Source organism: Lepus europaeus, chromosome 2 (genome assembly GCF_033115175.1).
Source record: "Lepus europaeus isolate LE1 chromosome 2, mLepTim1.pri, whole genome shotgun sequence".
Lineage (NCBI taxonomy): Eukaryota > Metazoa > Chordata > Mammalia > Lagomorpha > Leporidae > Lepus > Lepus europaeus.
Window position 1 is genome coordinate 86,409,033 of NC_084828.1, and position 15,983 is coordinate 86,425,015.

Below are 15,983 nucleotides of genomic sequence, written 5' to 3' on the forward strand. Positions count from 1 at the left end.
TGTTACAGTGAATTGAACTGCCATAAGCAAGGGGTGCAGATAACTCTTTCATATGATGATTGCAATATTTGGGTTGACGGTTTGTTTCTCTTAAGACTTGGAATATATCTTGTCATTCTCTCCCAGCCTGTAGGGTTCCTGATGAGAAGTCTGCTGTGAGTCTAATTGAAGATCCTCTGAAAGTAATCTGGTATTTCTCTCATGCACATTTTAGAATCTTCTCTTTATGTTTTATTGTGGTGAGTTTGATTACAACGTGTCATGGTAATGATCTTTTCTGGTCATATCTTTTAGGAGTTCTGTGTGCTTCCTGTAATTGGATGTCCCTTTCTTTCTCCAAACCAGGGGAATTTTATGCTATTATTTCACTAAAAAGGCCTTCTAATCCTTTCTCTCTTTCCATGCCTTCAGGAACTCCTAGAACCTGAATGTTGGATTTTTTAATAGTAACCTGTAGATTCTCAACAGTGTTTTTTAGTTTTCTAATTTCCTCTTCTTGTCTTTGGTTTCACTGTATACTTTCCTGTGCTTTGTTTTCTAAGTCTGATATTCTTTCTTCTGCTTCACAGATTCTGTTGATAAGGCTCTCCGCTGCATTTTTATTTGTTCTATTGAATTCTTCACTTCATTTTGATTTCTCCTTAAGATCACAATTTCATTAGAGCAATTTCTTTCATGTCCTGTACAGATTTCAGTAGTTTGTGCATTTGCCTCTGATTACTTTTATGTAATCTTATGATCAATTTTTTGAATTCCATTTCTGACTTCTTCAGTCTCTTCTGATTTCTTCAGTCTCTTCATCTTCACATTGTAGTATTGAAGTGTTAGTTTTTTTGGGGCTGTCATGTTGTCTTCCTTATTCTTCTTACTTGAATTGCTGCATTTATTATTCAGCATTTGTGGAGATACTCATTGGTTTCTTTTTTGTTTTTTCCCTGTGTTGGCTTTTATCTTTGGATTATGCCTTTGTGGATTAGTGGAGTATTTGCTTTTTTAGTGAATATCAAGAGGTATTTGGTGGGTGTGGCCAGAGAGCTCTGTTCAGTGCTCCAGAGAGTGTCCTAGGTAACACCCAGATTGGATAGGGTAAATCTCCTCTTTTGTATTTTAGTTTTTTTTTTTTTTTTAACAGAGGGGAGGTTTTTCTGTTCTATTGGCATAATCTCACACTCACCTACTCTCCTCAAAGGAGACCAGTGCCTTGGCACTAGCGCTAGTGGGTATAATATTCATCTGCACTGCCACAAGAACCACTCTAAGGATCTGTGCAGTCCTCGATGTAAGCATGGATTCTGCAGCAATGACCCTCACCAGGGAATCAGGGAGCTCTGAGCATGTGGAGCCTTCCACAGTGACTACCCAAAGTCCCAGCCACACAGCCCTGTCATGCAGACACAGTGTTTTCACAGTCCCTGCACATAAGCTTCCCACAATCATGAGCACCCAGCCCCCTGTCAGTTCTACCCACTAGAATCCCCGCTCAGCTGGTTGCTGGACATGTGGATACAAACTGGTGCAGCTGTTATGTATATCTAAAATGGTGCTTGCCCTCTCTTGGCTTGTTACAGAACACTGGTGCAGGGTGGTCGGGAGAGAGAAATGTGCCCCCCTTTCTTTTCCTCTGGTTGGACATGTATACTGTCACCCACGGGACTCTAAGCCAGATTCCTGTCAGCTTCTTCCAGCACCTTTATTGCCAGTGCCTTGGGCAACTACAGTTTGGTCTCCTCTCACTCCAGAGCTGGTTCTAAAGTTCTCAGCTGAGTCCCGAGTTGTGTGTGTTCATACCCTCCACATAGATCCACAGTGTCCCTTCAATTCGTACGGGGATTCCTCTGCCGTTTTTTCCCTAACTCTTCTCTGAGACTGTAGTTTCTTCACTTTTTTTAAACTATCTTCTCCTAGACTAGAGCAGTAAACTCCTTTCCTGTTCCACTATCTTAATCCAATCTCTAGGTTGCTTTTGCTGTTGAGCTTTTTAAGTTGTTGATATATTCAGGATTACTAATCCTTTGTCAGATAGGTGGCTTACAAATATTTTTTCCCATTCTGTTGGTGACTCTTCATCTATTGATTGTTTCCTTTGCTGTGCAAAAATTTCTAAGTATGATGTAGTCCCAATTATTTAATTATGCTTTTGTTGCCTGTGCTTTGGGAGTCTTGTACAAGAAGTCATCCTCTACACCAACATATTGGAGTGTTTCCCCTACATTTTATTCTAGCACCTTCATAGTCTGAAGTCTCAAATTTAGGTCTTTAATCCATCTTGAGTTGAAATTTTTATGGATTTAATTTCATTATTCTACATATGTACATTCAGTTTTGTCAGCACTATTATTGAAGAGAGTATTCTTACCCCACTGTATGGTCTGAACACTTTTGTAAAAATCGGTTGGCTATATGTGCATGGATTAATTTTGGGGCTCTCTGTTCTGTTCCATTGATCTATGTATCAGTTATTATACTAGTATCAAGTTGTTTTAATTACTATAGCATAATACTATATACATAATTACTGTATGATTTACAGTCAGGTACTGGGATGCGTCCAGCTTGATTTTTCTTGTTCAGGATTGCTTTGCCTATTCTGGGTCTTTGTGGTTCCATTTGAGTTTTAGGATTGTTTTTTCTAATTCTGTAAAGAGTGCCATTGGTATTTTGGCAGGGATTGCATTGAATCTATAGATAGCTTTAAATAGTATAGACATTTTAATGATATTGATTATTCTAATCTATGAACAATTAATATCTTTCCATTTTTTATATCCTTGATGATTTTTTAATCAAAGTTTGATAATTTTCTTTTCTTTTTAAATTTTTTACCTAGAAATCTAATTTTTTAATTTTTTTAACTTTTATTTAATAAATATAAATTTCCAAAGTACAGCTTATGGATTACAATGGCTCCCCCACATAACTTCTCTCTCACCCAGAACCCTCCCATCTCTGGCTCCCTCTCCAATTCCATTCACATCAAGATTCATTTTCAATTATCTTTATATACAGAAGATCAATTTAGTATATATTAAGTAAAGATTTCAACAGTTTGCACCCACACAGAAACATAAAGTGTAAAATACTGTTTGAGTACTAGTCATAGCATTAATTTACATTGAACAACACATTAAGGACAGAGATCCTACATGAGGAGTAGGTACACAGTGACTCCTGTTGTTGACTTAACAATTTGATGCTCTTGTTTATGGCATCAGTAATCTCCCTAGGCTCTAGTCATGAGTTGCCAAGGCTATGGAAGCCTTTTGAGTTTGCCGACTTTGATCTTATTCCGACAGGGTCATAGTCAAAGTGGAAGTTCTCTCCTCCCTTCAGAGAAAGGTCCTTCCTTCTTTGATGGCCCATTCTTTCTACTGGGATCTCACTCGCAGAGATCTTTCATTTAGGTTTTTGTTTTTTGTTTTTTGTTTTTTTCCAGAGTATCTTGACTTTCCATGCCTATAATACTCTCATGGGCTCTTCAGACAGATCCGAATGCCTTAAGGGCTGATTCTGAGGCTAGAGTGCTGTTTAGGACATCTGCTATTCTATGAGTCTGCTGTGTATCCCACTTCCCATGTTGGATCATTCTCTCCCTAATTAGTATTAGCAGACACTAGTCTTGTTTGTGTGATCTCTTTGACTCTTAGACCTATCAGTGTGATCAACTGTGAACTGAAATTGATCACTTGGGCTAGTGAGATGGCATTAGTACATGCCACCTTGATGAGATTGAATTGGAATCCCCTGGCACATTTCTAACTACCATTTGGGGCAAGTCAGCTTGAGCTTGTCCCAAATTGTACATCTTCTCTCTCTCTTACTCCCACTCTTATATTTAACAGAGATTACCTCTCAGTTGAATTTAAACACCTAAGAATAATTGCGTGTTAATTACAGAGTTCAACCAATACTATAATTTTTAAGGTATGCAAACTTCATGCATTTCATATATACAAATTTATGAACATACTGATACTTCCTACTCTATTATCCCTTCAGCCCAACTCCCACCTTTCTTCCTCCTCCTTCTCCTATTCACATTGTTATTTTTTACTAAGAGCTATTTAAAATTAAATTTATACATATAATATTAGCCCTACACTAAGTAGAGTTCAACAAATAGTATGAGGGAAAAAACTGTTCCTCAACAATCGAGACAAGGGTTATTCAAAATCATCACATCTCAAAGCATCAATCTCACTTCTATAGATTACCTTTTAGAAAGGTACTCTATTAGTTACCACAGAGATCTTTCACTTCTTTGGTAACATTTATTCTTAAATATTTGATTTTTTTATGGCTATTGTGAGTGAGATTTCTTTCTTGATTTCTCTCTCTGTGAGTTCATCATTAGCATACAAAAAGGCTACTGGTTTTTTGTGTTTATTTTTTATTCTGCAACTTTACTGAATTGCTTTATCAATTCTAGCAGTTTTTTTTTTTTTTGGTGGTATATTTAGATTTTTCCATGTACAACATCATGCCATCTGCAAGGATAATTTGACTTCCTCTTTCCAATTGTGAAGCCTTTACTTCCTTTTCCTACATAATTGCTCTCACTGAAACTTCCAGTACTATATTGAATAAGAGTGGTGAAAGTGGACATCCTTGTCTTGGTCCTGATCTGAGGGTAAATGCTTCCAGTTTTTCCCCATTCAGTATGATTTGGCTGTTGTTTTGTCATATGTAGCCTTTATACTTTTGAGGAATTCCTGGAGGGTTTTTATCATGAATGGGTGGTGAATTTTATCAAATGCTTTCTCTGCATCTATTGAGATGACCATCTGGTTTTTATTCTTCATTCTATTGATGTGATTTATAAAATTCATTGATTTGCAAATGTTGAACCACCCTTGTATTTCTGGGATAAATCACACTTGATCATGATGTATAATCTTTTTGATGTGGTTTTGAATTCAATTTGCTAGTATTTTGTTGAGAATCTTGCATTTATGTTCATTAAGGATAAAGGTCTGTAGTTTTCTTTTTGTGCCATATCTTTACTTGGTTTTGGTATGAAAGTAATACTGGCTTCATAAAAAGAGTTTGGTAAAATTCCATCCAGCTCAATATTTTGAAATATAGCTTGAAGAGGAAGTGACTCCAATACTCTTGAGGCTGTATTTCTTGAGTTGAATCCTAATTCCAGACTCTTAAAATAAATAGAAACAACAATCTCCAGGCTCAGCAAAAAATGAAATTTTTGCCACTTTTGTTCTTAGAATGTTGGCTATGTTTCTGTATATAAAACACATTTTATTATTACTATTAAGAACATATACCTAAATTTTTTATCATATCCCTTATAACAGAAAGCTGAGAGCTGATCCCCTCATGTAGCATGGTTAATAGACAAGTTCAGGTTCCTATAAATGTGCAGGTGCTTGTTTATGGTAATATCATAGATTGGGTCAATCGACACCAGGTTGAATTAAAGATACGGCGGCCATTAGAGAGTGAACCAACGGCAAAGGAAGACCTTTCTCTCTGTCTCTCTCTCTCTCACTGTCCACTCTGCCTGTCAAAATAAATAAATAAATAAATAAATAAAGATATGGAATTTCATTTGCAAGTGGGAAGATTTGAGATGTGCAGATCAATTTCTGTTCATTTTGGACTGCCATATGCCACCTGAATGGCCAAGGAAGGACTTGTGACATACCCACCTCATGAAACTAAACAGTTTCTTCCGGAAGTAAGAAAGGAAATATTACAATATTAACATTTGAGTTTTTGGCCAGCGCCGCGGCTCACTTGGCTAATCCTCCTCCTGAGGCACCGGCACCCCTGGTTCTAGTTCTGGTTGGGGCACCGCATTCTGTCCCGGTTGCTCCTCTTCCAGTCCTGCTCTCTGCTGTGGCCCAGGAGTGCAGCAGAGGATAGCCCAGGTCCTTGTGCCCTGCACCCGCATAGGAGATCAGGAGGAGGCACCTGGCTCCTGGCTTTGGATCGCGCAGTGCTCCAGCCAATGCATCGGCTGCAGCACACCGGCCATAGCGGCCGCTTGGGGGGTGAACCAAGGGAAAAGGAAGACCTTTCTCTCCGTCTCTCTCTCTCTCACTGTCTAGCTCTGCCTGTCAAAAAAAAAAAAAAAATTTGCGTTTTCTTTAATACATACCTCTTCCCAAAGCCTAAGGAAAGAATTGATTCAACTGAGAATCAAAATGCTTTCTAATTATGCTGTTTGATAGAAAACCATAGAGTAATTAAGGGATTGATCCAGTTACATGGAATACACACTCCCACCCTTCACATAGTTAACTTGACATTTGCTGCTCAGTCCCTGAGTCTTTGTTCTCTCCAAAATCCTCTTACACACCTCTTCAGGCAATTTCATTTATCATAACTTGTACTGTTGCCAACATTTCCCTGAACATTTGCTTTTCTTCCACTATGAAATTAACTCAGATGTGACAAATGAATTTTTGAGCGAGCTCTGCCTGTGTGTGTGCCTTTTGACTGTGAAGTGGTTTTGTCACTGAAGGACATGGTGTTTCTACACTGTGTCTCATCTCCTGAATCCTCAGGCTGGACAAGGAAGAAGGGAGTGTGGGTCCTTTAGTCACAGATCTTTGAGGCTTAATAGGAATGGACGGTCAGCTTTATCTCCCATGCCAAATCCAACATTTGAGCGAGTGCTGCAAAGTTATGGTAAGGATTGTGAGAATGAGTCTAACCTTGGTAGGAAAAACTGGTTGTTCTTGATGAGGAATGCTGGCTGTGGGCTCAGGGCTGATAAAAACTGCATTTGTGCCATGTGTTTACCTTCCCCATGAGCACTCAGGGCCTTGAGTGTTGCAAACCCATCTGCCTAGGAAAGCAGAATTATAATTCCTCTTAGCAGGGATGAAGGAGGGCATAATTTTAAATGTAGGACATTTATATAGTACTTTTCCCTTTTCAAAGGATTTTTCCTATCTAGGAATATATCTGATCTTTCCCGTCCCTACCTACTTTGTAGCTGCTATCTCCCGTTAATATGTACAACTACTGCTAATAAAATATATTTTGCAAAAGCATGGAACTGAAATGTTCAGATTAGATTTGTGCAGCCTCTGAAGAATGTGCAAATCTCCACAGAGAAACACACAAACCCTCACTCACAGCCAGTATGGGCACGCTCATCCTCTTTGTTCTTCCTTGTCAGCCAGCCTTTGTGAAAGCTTTTGCTCAGTTGTCATTAGACAGAACTGGAAAAGGCAAAGAGTTGTCTCCAAATAAAATACAGTGAACTTTATTGGAAACAGCATATCATGCTTCATTTGTAAATTGATGTTAATCTGAATGCTCAGTCTAATTTCTGGAAGAAACATCAATGCCTTTGCACCCTATCTCGTGCAGCATAAACACTAAGGTGGCTGTTCTTCTAAAGAATTAACTTCTTTCTTAAGGGCAAAAGGCTAGATTCCTTCCCAAGGAGTCTTGCCAATGGTTCTAATTAGAACATGCAAATATATGTATGCAAATGAAACCATGGGCCACAGAATTTCGATGAATTGAGGAACAGTTTGGGTAAAATAAACTCCTTCCGCAATGTTTCACCAATGTCATCCAAAACTCTTGCTGTTTTGAAATAAAGGACGTGTAAAGTTTCTTCATTCCCCTAGCTTAGTAACATATGTAGGAGAATGATAAAAATGCACATGAATAATTTAAAATGTATACTCCATTTTTCCCTTATTAAAACTCAGTCTCCAAAGAATACATGAGATAAACAACATTTTCTCATGTTACAAATGAGTAGCCTAATGTACAGAGAAGCAAATGAGTGGCTTGTTCTACTCCAGACTAAAAAATAGTAAATGTAAAATTTGAATTCATCTTTGTTCATGCCTTTCCTCTCCCTTGATGGAAGCAAATGCTACTTTCCAAGTATCTGATATTTCATAGATTAAAAATTCCTTTCATTCAAGTATTTCAATTCAAGGATTTAGTAATCATCTACTTTGTGCCTGCCAAACATTTTTCCAAGGACACAAGATATAAGGAAATTGCCCTATTAGCATTTATATTACTGGTTGGATGGAGACAACTAATGAACAAGGAAGCAAACAAATCAATGACATAAATTCAAATCAAGATAATTACTACAAATAAAATAAAACAGTAAAATGTGATCAGCTGGGACCAGTTGGCTGTTATAATGGAGTGGGCAGGTGTGAAATATTTGATGGAGTAGAAAATTCTTTGAAGAAAAAAAGGCATCAGATGAGCCGAGGCAAGGCTGACGGAGAGCAAGCAGGGAATATCAGGAGGATGATCCCTCCATTCCTGATGTGGGAGAGAAGTCTGAGAGGTAGAAAGAAAGCTCCTGGTACAGGAACCATGTGAACAAAATGAGAGAAATAGAAGATGATAGTACAGAGATAAGCAGGAGCTAGAACAAAAAGGATCTTTAGGCCACTTATTAAGATTGAATTCTAATTGATATGAGATAACTTCGCAGGATTTTAAGAACATGTATTTCCCACAATAATCCATAATGGAAGTGTTATCCTTATTTAAAAATCAGAAACCTTGGGAATATCAAAGATGTACCTACAAAGACATAATGAATAAATGAAAAAACCCCATGGTCCCAGTCTAGGCATAAGTCCCTGTCTACTGAAGGTGTGAATGGAAAAAAGTCTCAAAGGAGCACAGTACCAGGACCTCATGTGACTAAAACTTGAGTATAAATGATGACTTTCCAGGGCAGATCCACGAGCACACTTATTACAGGAAGCCTCACAACTATTTGGGTCCATTTGGAAGGCATTTCCAAATCTCTGAGGGCCTTTTGTCTCAGGTTGATGAAATAGTCTATTGAAGTTATTATTGAATATTTAGCATTATTGAATTTCCTAGAAAGCCTGGTTTGCTTGATAGATTGCTTTGGGAAAGCAGTCAACAAAGCCAAAACTAGGGGGATGAAAAACTGTAACAGTCATCAAGCCACAAGCACCATTCTCTTTCCACCCTTTCCTCCCACCTGTACTGCCGATCAGGGATGACAATCCACAGTGTGGCTGGCTGAGGTGTAAACGGTCCTTGCAGTAGATCCTAAAACCTCGCTCAATCATAAGGCACCTAGAGCATCTTTATTGCCTCCTCCTCTTTCTCCCTGAGGCCATTTACATGGGATCATTCATTCGTTCGTTCGTTCACGGAGTGTCCACTGCTCTACAGACTGAGTATTTTGGGTATGTATATTAATGTCACATAGTTGGGACCTTAAGGCTCTAACAGCCCAGTGGTCTCCTCTTAGCTCCCAGACTCACCATCTCTTCATGTGCCACCTTCTGTTCTAATTGCTTCCTTTAAACTGAATCCACTGTACAAAATTATTGGAGTTGGAGCAGAAAAGTGCAGTCTCATCTTTGGTCCATTTTACCACTTGGTCTTAATGATCCTCAGAGACACTGGGGAAAGAAAATAGATAGGTTCTTAGTTGTCTCTTTCTGCTGAACGTACCATCCTCCTTTATGTTCAAGATCTCTACACTTCCCCTTTCAAAAATCTTTCCTCTGAAACTGGATCCCTTTTCCTTTGCCTAACCTGCTTCCAACTCTCATGAGTTTTGTTCAGAAGAGGATAAATCACCAGTGCCACTTAGAATGTCTCTCTTCTCTCTCTCTCTCTCTCTCTCTCTCTGTCTGTCTCCCTCTCACTCTCTCTCTCTCTCACACACACACACATTATTAATAATGATTCATTGGTCTTTTGATTGCTTAGCTTTCTCTGCAGAATCAAGTCCCTGATATTTCTCCCACAAAATTTAAGCAGTGTGAATTTTTCCTGCATTCTGTGGTTTTAAAAAGCAAGACTAAAAAATGGCTACTAATGAATAATAGCTGAATGGGAGAAATCTGTGAACAGTCACAACTGATGGTGACCGTAACCTTTCCTGTGTCATGTCATCATGTTTTGCTAGTACTCAAAGTTTTAGAAGGCTATATTTGAAGGAACCTTAGAAATTATCCAAACATATCACCATTGCACACTGAAGAAACTTAGGCATGGATCAGAAATAACCACTAGAACTTCTATAAATTGAAATTGTGGAGAAAAATAAGTTTTCCATGTGCATGAAAAAATCTAAATAAAGGGGTGCTTGTAAGAATATTATCTATGTTTTTCCTGCCATCCCACATTCTGTTATTCATTTCCCCTAACCATCCTTCATCCAGAACATTAACTCCCCTGCTCTCCTTAGGTTTGCCCAGATTATATGACATGAGAGTCATCTGCATTATTTGCACCCTGTTCATGAACCCTGGCCCGTTTGGCTGGAGTCCAGAGAATCAATTTACCCTTAAGACCCAACCTGGGGCCAGGACAAGGCCTAAAACAACTCTGCCCTATTTTCCCAATCAACATTAGGAACCAGTTTCAAAAATGTCCTATTCCTTTGAATCATGAATCAAACCTCTACACTCCATCACAAGCACCATTTATGACCTCCAGAGATGTTTTAGTTCTAATTTACATGAATTTGTCACACACTAGATATTATATTCATGCTCTGGGCCTGCTCTCTCATGCCCAAAGATTAAACCTATGAAGGTATTTCAAAAAATTCTTGGAAAATGTATATTGTGAAAAAAAAATTATGTTCAGATTTCAAAAATTGTTGCTCCAAAATAAATTGCTTTTAATTTCATTTTCCAAGAACTTCTGAAATTCCCTCATAAGGCCGTATTTACCTCTATCACAGTCCCAGCTCACTCTCTTGCTCCTTAACCCATTACTGAAGCCCTAAAAGCTAGCATCAGAGGTATACACCCGTGCTGGTTAAAAATGTGTCCATTTTTTCTGAGTAATACTTTTTAAAGGAATTTATTAATATATTAGATTCTCTAGGTCACAGCACATGCACAATATAGCATAATTCTCATTTTAATGTGATATTAATATATTTTTGTATTAATACATTAATTAATATATTTTGTATTAATGTGATATTAATACAAAGAGAATGGATTCAATGAAGTTCATAGATACAATTCTAAGAATGGCACTTTCCTCTTTGCTCCCTCCTTGGTGAAGATCATTCTTGAGGATACTTTCTGTTTTGTGTTCCTCTGCCTGTATCACTGTCCTCAGTCAAACACATCAATCACTTGAACTTCAGCATCTCTGGCAGTGTGTTTCTCTACAAGAGAGATTTACATTGTAAGCCTCGCTCTTATCCTATAGTACAGTGATTCACAGCCCTGGCCGTGCATTAGAATCACCTAGGAGTCTTTCTAGAATTACTGATGTCCAAGTCCCCTCACGACTCATTAAATCTGAAACTCAGAGCATGGAACTGAACACTGACATTGCCTCCCCAGAAATTTGAAAACTTGAACCAAGTTTGGCAACTACTGCCTGGATAAGGGTTGTTTGGGATCTGGGGAATCTTGGATATTGAGTAGGTACTATTTCGTTGGATAAGCCTCTTTTTCTGGTACCACAAATAAGCATATCTTGTGAATAACTCTCTACTTTGCCTATATTCTAAATAAAGTTCCCTGAAGGTTTATATGGCCTAACATGAAAGACTTTGTGTTTTATTTCTCAAGTATTTCTGAAAGGACAATTAAGTTTACTGTTATTTTTAGAAATAAGTTTAAAGTATTCTACTACCTAGCCCCAGTCAACGACAGGGAAGAATTAGTAGAATCTTGGGGAAAATGGAGACAGAAGTAGAGATTTCAGAGATGTGGTCAGACATCTTACCAAGAGAAATGGGGCATGAATTCTGTTTAGTTCAAAGGTGTGAGGTAGAACTAAGAGGACTAACTAATGGGAAGAGATTGGGGCAGACAGTCATTCAAAGACTTCGGACAGGAGAGAGGGAATGATGGGAATTGGTGCTCAGGGGTGAGTTGGCATTAGAGGCCCTGTCAACTGAATCAGGTATAGGGAAGATTTATTTAAGTCCCCACTACTTTGGAGGAAATGAAAAAAAGAAAACCTGGATACCCAGGAGACTGGAAATTTTGGGGAGTTAGATTTCTGCTTCGGAGTACTACTAAACCGTTGTGCTGAGATTAAGTCTACTTCAACTGGTGGTAGGAGGAAAGTTATTGATACATTGGTTTGCTGTCCCCTAGCTGATTCCAAGAGAAGGGACAGAGAAGCCAGCAGAGAGGTGAATCTGAAGTTCATTATCAAGAGCTGAGATATAAAGCCTGAAAGCAGAGTTTCAAGGGTATCAAGTGGCCGAAGAATATATTGAGCTTACTACAGTTCCCTGCAACACACTGGGCAGGAACTGAAGCTTTTAATTTGAATATTACATGGAAAACTGACTGTAGAAACTAGACAATTTGGAAACTCACAGGGGCAAATATCTGGATAACAGACAGTTATGAATGCTATTGCTTTGGGAATGAAAGAAAACATTTAAGCATTTAGGTGTACTAGCCAGAATGTCATTGAGATGTAATAGTGACAGAGATATAACAGAGAGAAAATTATTCCTCTCTCATGGCAGGGGTTTTGTTTAAAGTTTGTGAACTTGAGAGTGGAATGGTAACTATAGTGGCTTGAGTCAGCTGTGATACCATCCATACTGTGAAAGCATCATGTAGTCAATTTCCCACATAATATGACTTTTTTTTTCCTTTTTTTTTTTTTGACAGGTAGAGTTAGACAGAGAGAGAGAGAGAGAGAGAGAGAGAGAGAGAGAGAGAGAGGGTCTTCCTTTTTCCATTGGCTCACACCCCAAGTGGCCTCTATGGCCAGCACGTTGCGGCCGGCGTGCTGCGCCGATCCGAAGCCAAGAGCCAGGTGCTTCTCCTGGCCTCCCATGCGGGTGCAGGGCCCAAGCACTTGGCCATCCTCCACTGCACTCCCGGGCCACAGCAGAGAGCTGGCCTGGAAGAGGAGCAACCAGGACAGAATCCGGCGCCCTGACCGGGACTAGAACCCGGTGTGCCGGCGCCGCAGGTGGAGGATTAGCCAAGTGAGCCGCGGCGCAGGCCCATAATATGACTTTTCAAGGAAACATCTGCTGTGCTTAAGATGGAATAAGCTTTATGTCTGAGGGCTATTAATGGAAAAATGATCAATGACACCGTTGTCTGAATGATTACCTACTTCATTGTTTGTGTCTCCCTGTATTTAGATAATATACAAGGGTAGGAATGTAATATAGCTCCTTAATCAATAACCAAGATGACAGTACTTAACAGGTATACTTCTCTTGATTTTTAATGTGATTGACAAGTACAAATAAATCTGTCTCAACAATATGCCCAACTTGTAAGAAAACTATAACCCAGCAGAAGCCTGCAAAATCACCAATTTATATTACCTCCAAGTTTAAATCCTCAGTTTTCCTAGTGCAATAAAGCTTAAATTTGGTTCTCCAACTGGACTCTGATTATCTCAGTTGACAAGCTCAAAGATGGACTACATGCTCTCCTTTCTGAGACACCATTAAGTGACTACAGGATGTTCTATCGACAAACAAGGGAAGAACCTTGAGAAGGAAGAAAAAGAGACTCGGGAATCAGGAGTGGGACACAAGCTAACTCCCAGGATGGCAGCTGTGTAGTAGGTTTGTGTGCAAACAGTTCACACTGGCACCAGAATGTGGAAACCTCTGGAGTGGGGTGGTCTTTGGGAAGAGGGAGGTGTGGATGGGTACTCAGAAGTGTGAAATGGCATTGGGCTTGTTGGGATGTTTGAAAAATGGTCTACTGCATAGAGTCAAAACTTATTTTCATAGTGGTTCTTTTTAACCATGACTCATCCTGAAGGTTGTTTTTAACCATAATTCATGACAAAACTACATTAAAAACATGGGGTTGGGAAGATGGAGAGAGTATAAGAACATTAAATTCTTATCCACAATACTAGAAAGGTAAGGGTTAATGTCTAAAATAGAGAAATGAAGAAATTTTCAGTGTCAACATATTAACCAAAATAAAGGACTACCAGAGAAAACTACTAAATAGGGTAAAAGCATTCCTTTACAGAGTGTTGAAGTTCTAGAGGAGGTATCAAAACTTCTCATCAAAACTGAGCCCAGTGTGTTTCTTTAACTGGGTGCATGGATTACTCTGATCAAAATAAAATTTTAATAATTATAATTAAAATTTAAAAAACAGAAGAGATGGATAGATGGCTTGGTTATGGAGATACTGGAAGGGAAGTCCCTGTGGAATCATGCACCAGATGACAAGATTGGTTTGTTTATCCTTGAATGTCCTCATTTCTGGGCTCTCCATCCTCTCGTTTAGCATAGTGTGTGCAGTCCAGCTCAGCACAGGCTGAAGATTCCAGGGTGTGTAGGGGGCCAGTGTGAGATGTGTCAAGAAGCACAGAAGATTAGAACAAGACATAATCTCGTTCCTGCTCACATCAGTGATTGTTGTAAAATCCAAATCTGGGAGTTCAAGCAGTGTAGATGACAAACCATAAAACTGTGTTTCCAGAAGAATTTAAGAGGAAACGTCCCACTGGTGGTGGCATTACTTGGTGACAGCCAGGTTTAATGTTATAAAGTTGATGTTGATGGCCTAGTGACAATTTAAGAGCCTTTATTTCCAAAACCGTGTCTTTGCGGATTCGGCCTCTGTCACCGAGACTAGAATCCACCATCCCTGGCCACGTGCAGGTCAGTGGTCACCCACCATGGCGTTGCTGTGGATCTGAGTGCCTCGACTTTGGCTCAGGCAAAGCTGCATTCAAGTCTGCCTTGTCAATGACTCATCTGTGAGACCTTGGATATTTTACTGATCTCTGTTACCTGGATGTCCTCTACTACAAAATGTTGATTACAGCCATTTCATCAAGATGTTGCAAAGGAGGAAAAAAAAAGTGATTCACATGAAGTGTTCACGCAGTGCTTCATGAATCTTAGCACTACCTATAGCTGCCCTGTGACTCCAGTCCCTCGGGCTTCCCAGTGTCCAGCCCACTTGGTGGTCAGCAACCGGGCAGTGTGCTCTTCCAGCTTCCTATATGCTGCAGAGCAAGGGGCTGCCATTTGATCCATGTTAATTATCTTGTGACCAGTTGAAGTGACACAGTCATTATTCTCCTTGCTGGCAATGAAAGAGACACACTCAAGGAAAGAGCAGCCAGGGCATCTCTCTGTCTCTGCAAGCTGGCGGTGCTGAACAGGATAGCTAACCCACAAGCTGTCCAGAACCCAGACTCCCTCAGGGAATAGGGATGCTGATTTCTCTAAAGCTGCTAGCCGTGAAAATTCTTGCAGGCTCAATGAGGCTGAAATGTGTGCTGCAGGAGAAAGACAAATATGCCTTGGCTCTGGGAGTGTTAATGATGTTACGCCCCATGTGCTTCACCAAAGGAAAGAGGAACCAGCTGCCTTCAGAGTTGCCGAGTACCTGGAACATGCCCAAGGAAAGATAGTCTCATTTTTTCATGCCCTGCATGCCTCACTTCTCCAGAATGCCATGAATACAAATGAAACTCCATAGACCCACATCTCAAGCACACAGACAGGGGCTTGCCTCGAAGCCACGGAGATCATGAGTTTTCCTCTGGCTCTGTACTTCCACCCCGCTTCCTTCTCTCAGGTTCTTCAAGCCTTATGCTGACAACTACAGGTGTTCTCTACTTGTGTTATGTTTTGGGGGACACTCAGTCCTGGGGAGGCTCAGCAGCCCTCCTGTCACAGAGGGGCAGGTTTCCTGTGTGGTCTCTACTCAGCTCCTCCCCTTTGCCCCAACCCCTCTCAGAAATCCCTTCTTTCCTTTTGCCTCCAGTTTCCAATAGCAATTACTATATGTGTATGACATCACTCTTGAGAGCTTTTATATCATTTGATTCCTTTTGTAGATCAGTTGCTTGCTTCTGAGTATCTCTGTGGTCTCCAGCTTCCTAGTATCACCTAGAAACACTGGGCCCCATTCCCCATAGCGCTGGCCCTGACGTGCCTGCTGCAGGGAGGGGCTTACCTTCTCTCAGTGGCCCTCAGGACTTTGCTTCTCTCCTTTGCCTCGTCTGACTTCTCCCTTCTGCTGAATATTCTTTTGTAATAT